We start from the raw sequence: 8,315 nt of genomic DNA on the forward strand, positions 1-8,315 counted from the left end.
TCTCTTTTATTTGCAACAATATCTTTCATATACTTAGCATAAGGATTCATTTTAAGCATATCAGTCAAACGCATTCGCAAAAAGATAGGTCTAATCATTTCAGCAAAGCGCTCAAAATCCTCATCATCCTTTTTCTTGCATGGTTTAGGAGGAAAAGGCATGGGTTTCTGAACCCATGGTTCTCTTTCTTTACCATGCTTCTTAGCAACGAAGTCTCTCTTATCATAACATTGATTCTTTGATTGTGGGTTATCAAGATCAACAGCAGGTTCAATCTCTACATCATCATTAACATTATCACTAGGTTCATGTTCATTACCAGATTGTGTTTCAGCATCAGAATTAGAATATCATTGGGATTCTCAGGTGTGTCAACAACAGGTTCACTAGAAGCATGCAAAGTCCTATCATTTTTCTTTTTCTTCTTCTTAGAAGGACTAGGTGCATCAACATTAGTTCTTTGAGAATCTTTCTCAACTCTCTTAGGGTGGCCCTCAGGATACAAAGGTTCCTGAGTCATTCTACCCCCTCTAGTCACAACTCTAACAGCATTATCATTTTTCTTATTATTTAATTCATTGAGCAAATCATCTTGTGCTTTAAGCACTTGTTCTACCTGAGTGGTAACCATAGAAGCATGTTTACTAATAAGTTTAAGGTCACCTTTAACTCTAGACATATAATCACTCAAGTGTTCAATCATATAAGCATTACGTTTCAATTGTCTAATGCTACCTCTTGAGCATGCGTTGGTTTTCCCTTGAAGAGGAAAGGGTGATGCAGCAAAGTAGCGTAAGTATTTCCCTCAGTTTTTGAGAACCAAGGTATCAATCCAGTAGGAGACTACACGCAAATCGCCTAGTACCTGCACAAACAATCAAGAACCTTGCAACCAACGGGACAAAGGGGTTGTCAATCCCTTCACGGCCACTTGCAAAAGTGAGATCTGATAAAGATAATAAGATAAATATTTTTGGTATTTCTGTTTTACAGATTGGAAAAGTAAAGATTGCAAAATAAATAGTAAACTAGAATTGTAGACTGGAAACTTATATGATGTAAAGTAGACCCGGGGGCCATAGGTTTCACTAGTGGCTTCTCTCATGATAGCATATATTACGGTGGGTGAACAAATTACTGCCGAGCAATTGATAGAAAAGTGCATAGTTATGAGAATATCTAGACATGATCATGAACATAGGCATCATGTCCCTGACAAGTAGATCGAAACAATTTTGCATCTACTACTATTAGTCCACACATCGACCGCTATCCAGCATGCATCTAGGGTATAAAGTTCATAAGAACAGAGTAACGCATTAGGCAAGATGACATGATGTAGAGGGATAAACTCAAGCAATATGATATAAACCCCATCTTTTTATCCTCGATGGCAACAATACAATACGTGTTGGTTCCCTTTCTGTCACTGGGATCGAGCACCGCAAGATTGAACCCAAATCTAAGCACTTCTCCCATTGCAAGAAAGATCAATCTAGTAGGCCAAACTAAACCGATAATTCGAAGAGACTTGCAAAGATATTAAATCATGCATATAAGAATTCAGAGAAGAACCAAATATTGTTCATATATAATCTTGATCATAAACCCACAATTCATCGGATCTGGACACACACACCGCAAAAAAGAATTACATCGAATAGATCTCCAAGAAGATTGAGGAGAACTTTGTATTGAGATCCAAAGAGAGAGAAGAAGCCATCTAGCTAATAACTATGGACCCGAAGGTCTGTGGTAAACTACTCACACATCATCGGAGAGGCTATGGTGTTGATGTAGAAGCCCTCCGTGATCGAATCCCCCTCCGGCAGATCGCCAGTAAAGGCCCCAAGATGGGATCTCACGGGTACAGAAGGTTGCGGCGGTGGAAAAGTGGTTTTGTGGCTCCCCTGGATGGTTTCAGGGTTTAAGAGTATATGTAGGCGAAAGAAGTAGGTCGGTGGAGCTACGAGGGGCCCACGAGGGTGGGGGGCGCGCCCTCCTGCCTCGTGGCCGCCATGTTGCTTCCTTGACTTCCACTCCAAGTCTCCTGGATTGCAGCTGTTCCAAAAAAGATCCTTTCAAAGGTTTCGTTCCGTTTGGATTCCGTTTGATATTCCTTTTCTGCGAAACACTGAAATAGGCAAAAAAACAGCAATTTGCACTGGGCCTTCGGTTAATAGGTTAGTCCCAAAAAATAATATAAAAAGGTATATTAAAGCCCATTAAACATCCAAAACAGATAATATAATAGCATGGAATAATAAAAAATTATAGATACATTGGAGACGTATCAAGCATCCCCAAGCTTAATCCCTGCTCGTCCTCGAGTAGGTAAATGATAAAAAAAACAGAATTTTTGATGTGGAATGCTACTTAGCATGTTTCTCAATGTAATTTTATTTATTGTGGCATGAATGTTCAGATCCGAAAGATTCAAGATAAAAGTTTAATATTGACATCAAAATAATAATACTTCAAGCATGCTAACCAAGCAATTATGTCTTATCAAAATAACATAGCCAAAGAAAGCTTATCCCTACAAAATCATATAGTTTGGCTATGCTTCATTTTTGTCACACAAAATGCGCTCATCATGCACAACCCCGATGACAAGCCAAGCAATTGTTTCATACTTTAGTATTCTCAAGCTTTTTCAACTTTCACGCAATACATGAGCATGAGCCATGGACATAGCACTATGGGTGGAATAGAATATGATGATGGGGGTTGTGTGGAGAAGACAAAAAAAGGAGAAAGTCTCACATTGACGCGGCTAATCAACGGGCTATGGAGATGCCCATTAATTGATGTCAATGCGATGAGTAGGGATTGCCATGCAACGGATGCACTAGAGCTATAAATGTAAGAAAGCTCAACATAAGAAACTAACTGGGTGTGCATCCAACTTGCTTGCTCACGAAGACCTAGGGCATTTGAGGAAGCCCATTGTTGGAATATACAAGCCAAGTTCTATAATGAAAAATTCCCACTAGTATATGAAAGTGACAAAATAAGAGACTCTCTATCATGAAGTTCATGGTGCTACTTTGAAGCACAAGTGTGGAAAAAGGATAGTAGCATTGTACCTTCTATCTTTTTTTTGGGCCTTCCTTTTTTTATTTGGCCTTTCTCTTCTTTCTTTTTTTGAACGGGACAATGCTCTAATAACGATAATCATCACACTTCTATTTATTTACAACTCAAAGATTACAACTCGATACTAGAACAAGATATAACTCTATATGACTGCCTCCGGCGATGTACCGGGATGGGCAATGAATCAAGAGTGACATGTATGAAAAATTATGCATGGTGGCCTTGCCACAAATACGATGTAAACTACATGATCATGCAAGGCAATATGACAATGATGAAGCGTGTCATAATAAACGGAACGGTGGAAAGTTGCATGGCAATATATCTTGGAATGGCTATGGAAATGCCATAATAGGTAGGTGCTACCTCTTGAGCACTGCGTTGGTTTTCCCTTGAAGAGGAAAGGGTGATGCAGCAAAGTAGCGTAAGTATTTGCCTTAGTTTTTGAGAACCAAGGTATCAATCCAGTAGGAGGCCACACGCAAGTCCCTCGTACCTACACAAACAAATAAGAACCTTGCAACCAACGCAATAAAGGGGTTGTTAATCCCTTCACGGCCACTTGCAAAAGTGAGATCTGATAGAGATGATAATATTTTTGGTATTTTTATGATAAAGATTGAAAGTAAAGATTGCAAAGTAAAAATAGATTGGAAACTTATATGATGGAAAATAGACCCCGGGGCCATAGGTTTCACTAGTGGCTTCTCTCAAGATAGCATAAGTATTACGGTGGGTGAACAAATTACTGTCGAGCAATTGATAGAAAAGTGCATAATTATGAGAATATCTAGGCATGATCATGTATATAGGCATCATGTCCGCGACAAGTAGACCGACTCCTGCCTGCATCTACTACTATTACTCCACACATCGACCGTTGTCCAGCATGCATCTAGAGTATTAAGTTCATAAGAACAGAGTAACGCATTAGGTAAGATGACATGATGTAGAGGGATAAACTCATGCAATATGATATAAACCCCATCTTTTTATCCTCGATGGCAACAATACAATACGTGTCGTTTCCCCTACTGTCATTGGGATCGAGAACCGCATGATTGAACCCAAAGCTAAGCACTTCTCCCATTGCAAGAAAGATCAATCTAGTAGGCCAAACCAAACTGATAATTCGAAGAGACTTGCAAAGATAACCAATCATACATAAAAGAATTCATAGAAGATTCAAATATTGTTCATAGATAATCTTGATCATAAACCCACAATTCATCGGATCTCGACAAACACACCGCAAAAAGAGTTACATCGAATAGATCTCCAAGAAGATCAAGGAGAACTTTGTATTGAGATCCAAAGAGAGAGAAGAAGCCATCTAGCTAATAACTATGGACCCGAAGGTCTGTGGTAAACTACTCACACATCATCGGAGAGGCTATGGTGTTTCTGTAGAAGCCCTCCGTGATCGATGCCCTCTCCGGCAGAGCGCCGGAAAAGGCCCCGGGGTGGAGGGTGCGCCCCCTGCCTCATGGCCTCCTTGTTGGTTGCTTGACGTCCACTCCAAGTCCTCTGGATCACGTTCGTTCCAAAAATCACGCTCTCAAAGGTTTCATTCCATTTGGACTCCGTTTGATATTCTTTTTCTGCGAAACACTGAAATAGGCAAAAAAACAGCAATTTGCACTAGGCCTTGGGTTAATAGGTTAGTCCCAAAAATAATATAAAAGTGTATAAATAAGCCCATTAAACATCCAAAACAGAATATATAATAGCATGGAGCAATCAAAAATTATAGATACGTTGGAGATGTATCAGTAGGTATGGTGGCTGTTTTGAGGAAGATTGTGACGCCCCCGATTTGACCGTACACTAATCATGCACGCAAATGTGTACGATCAAGATCAGGGACTCACGGGAAGATATCACAACACAACTCTACAACATAAATAAGTCATACAAGCATCATAATACAAGCCAGGGGCCTCGAGGGCTCGAATACAAGTGCTCGATCATAGACGAGTCAGCGGAAGCAACAATATCTGAGTACAGACATAAGTTAAACAAGCTTGCCTTAAGAAGGCTAGCACAAAAGTAGAAACGATCGAAAAGGCAAGGCCTCCTGCCTGGGACCTCCTAACTACTCCGCGAAGCCGAACTCCATGTAGAATCATCCTCGGGATCTCTAGCTCCTGGACTCCAGCATCTGGTTGCGACAACCAGGTATAGAAAGGGGAAAAGAGGGAGAAAAGCAACCGTGAGTACTCATCCAAAGTACTCGCAAGCAAGGAGCTACACTACATATGCATGGGTATATGTGTAAAGGGCCATATCGGTGGACTGAACTGCAGAATGCCAGAATAAGAGGGGGATAGCTAATCCTGTCGAAGACTACGCTTCTGGCAGCCTCCATCTTGCAGCATGTAGAAGAGAGTACATTGAAGTCCTCCAAGTAGCATCGTATAGCATAATCCTACCCGGCGATCCCCTCCTCGTCGCCCTGTTAGAGAGCGATCACCGGGTTATATCTGGCACTTGGAAGGGTGTGTTTTATTAAGTATCCAGTTCTAGTTGTCATAAGGTCAAGGTACAACTCCGGGTCGTCCTTTTACCGAGGGACACGGCTATTCGAATAGATAAACTTCCCTGCAGGGGTGCACCACATAACCCAACACGCTCGATCCCATTTGGCCGGACACACTTTTCTGGGTCATGCCCGGCCTCGTAAGATCAACACGTCGCAGCCCCACCTAGGCACAACAGAGAGGTCAGCACGCCGGTCTAAATCCTATGGCGCAGGGGTCTGGGCCCATCGCCCATTGTACACCTGCACGTTGCGAACGCGGCCGGAAGCAGACCTAGCCTAGTGGCGTTCCAGTCCAATCCGGCGCGCGCCACTCAGTCGCTGACGTCACGAAGGCTTCGGCTGATACCACGACGTCGAGTGCCCATAACTGTTCCCGCGTAGTTGGTTAGTGCGTATAGACCAAATGGCCAGACTCAGATCAAATACCAAGAACTCGTTAAGCGTGTTAAGTATTCGCGAACGCCGACCAGGGCTAGGCCCACCTCTCTCCTAGGTGGTCTCAAGCTGCCCTGTCGCTCCGCCACAAAGTAACAGTCGGGGGCCGTCAGGAACCCAGGCCCACCTCTACCGGGATGGAACCACCTGTCCTTTCAGCCCCCTCATCAGAATCACTTGTGGGTACTCAACGAGCCGACCCGACTTTAGTCACCACATGTGTCATGTATATAAAGTATATAGTATATACCCGTGATCACCTCCCTAGTGATCACGGCCCGATAGTATAGCATGGCAGACGGACAAGAGTGTAGGGCCACTGATGGAACACTAGCATCCTATACTAAGCAGTAGGATAGCAGGTAAGGGTAACAACTGTAGCAACAATAACAGGCTATGCATCAGTATAGGATTAACCGAAGGCAATAACATGCTACACTACTCTAATGCAAGCCGTATAGAGAAGGAATAGGCGATATCTGGTGATCAAGGGGGGGCTTGCCTGGTTGCTCTGGCAAGTAGGAGGGGTCGTCAACACCGTAGACGTACTGGGTAGCAGCGGCGTCGGTCTCGTAGTCTACCGGAGAAGGAGAGGGGGAAGAAACAGTAAATACAGAGCAAACAAAGCATCACAAAACATAAGGAGGCAAAACGCGGTGCTAGGTATGCCCTAACGCGGTAGGAGGTGATACCGACGAAGGGGGAAACATCCGGGAAAGTATCCCCGGTGTTTCGCGTTTTCGGACAGACAGACCGGAGGGGGAAAGTTCCATGTTCGCTATGCTAGGAACGTGTGGCTGACAAACGGACTACATATTCGGATTCGTCTCGTCGTTCTGAGCAACTTTCATGTACAAAGTTTTTCCATCCGAGCTACGGTTTATTTTATATTAAATTTTAAAGATTTAAATCATTTTTAGAATTTAATAAATTAATTTAATTCGAAATTTAATTAATGCATCAGCATGACGTCGGCATGACGTCAGCAGTCAACGTTGACCGTTGACCTAGTCAACCTGACAGGTGGGTCCCACCTATCAAGGATTGTTAGCTAATTAACAGTAGGTAATTAGGTTAATTAGTTATTAGGTTAATTAGTTATTAGGTTAATTAATCTTAATTAGTTAATATTAACAGGATTAATTAAGTTAATTAATTATCTTTATTATTTATTTATTTTATTTTATTTTTATTTTTTTAAAACGTTCTCTGGGCGGGGCCCATATGTCATAGGCCTATACGGGCCTAACGGATCGGGTGAACGGGTGCGGGTGCTCGCACCCGAGGTCACGAGAGGCGAGGGCGAGCGCGCCCGGGGCCTCGGTGGCCGGCGACGGCCGGAGCAGCGCCGGGCACGGGGAGCAGTGGGGCCGCGCGAGGGCGTGCGTGCGGACGCGGGTGCACGAGCAGCCAGGGAGGCGCGGGAGGAGGCAGGCTCGCGGTGGGGGAAGCAGAGTGGCGGGTGTCGACGGCCGGAGCGGTGCGAGTGCGCGTGGTGGCCGGGCGTGGCCACGGCGGCGAGCACGCGCTGACGAGCGGGACAAGCAGAGGCGGGCGACGGCGGCAGCGGCGCAAGCGGGGCGACGGACGAGGCGCGACGTACGGGGAAGGAGCGGCAGGGGCGTGGAGCGCCGCGGTCGGGAGCAGCGGCAACGCGGTTGCCGCGGGCTCGGCAGGCAGGGCGCGGCTGCCGGCGCAGACGGGCATGGCCACGGGGAGCGAGCAGCGGGAGGCGGCGGGTGCGGCGCGGTGGAGCGTGGGGCGGTGCAGGGGGCGAGGTGAGCGCAGGAAGGAGGGGCGCCCGTGCGTGCGGGTGGCCGCAGCGAGTGGAGCGGCAGAGCGAGGCGAGGCTCGGGCGCGCGCGGGGGCAGGGCGCGGGGCGCGGCCCCGAGCGGTGAGCAGGGGAGGGACGAGCACGGGGCGAGGGAGAGAGAGGAGGGGCGCGGCTCACGGCGGGTTAGTAGGGTTCGGGGCAGCGGTGGTCGGGTGGTTGATGGGGACGACGGCGACGTGGAGGCAGTCCGGCGCGGAGGAGGCGCCGACGAGGTCGTGCTCCGGGCGGCGACAGACGAGGGCGAGGCGGCGGCGTCGAGCCCGATCCGATCTGGATCGGGGGAGGGAGGGGGAGAGTGGAGGTGCGAGTGGGGGAGTGGTGTGCGTGGGGGGGTTAGGGTTTCGGGTGAGTGGGGGATATGGGGAGTGGCCGGCCTGGTGGCCCGGTTGGGCTGCAGGCCTGCTG

The sequence above is a fragment of the Triticum aestivum genome, chromosome 4D (assembly GCF_018294505.1).
Source record: "Triticum aestivum cultivar Chinese Spring chromosome 4D, IWGSC CS RefSeq v2.1, whole genome shotgun sequence".
In the NCBI taxonomy this organism is placed as follows: domain Eukaryota; kingdom Viridiplantae; phylum Streptophyta; class Magnoliopsida; order Poales; family Poaceae; genus Triticum; species Triticum aestivum.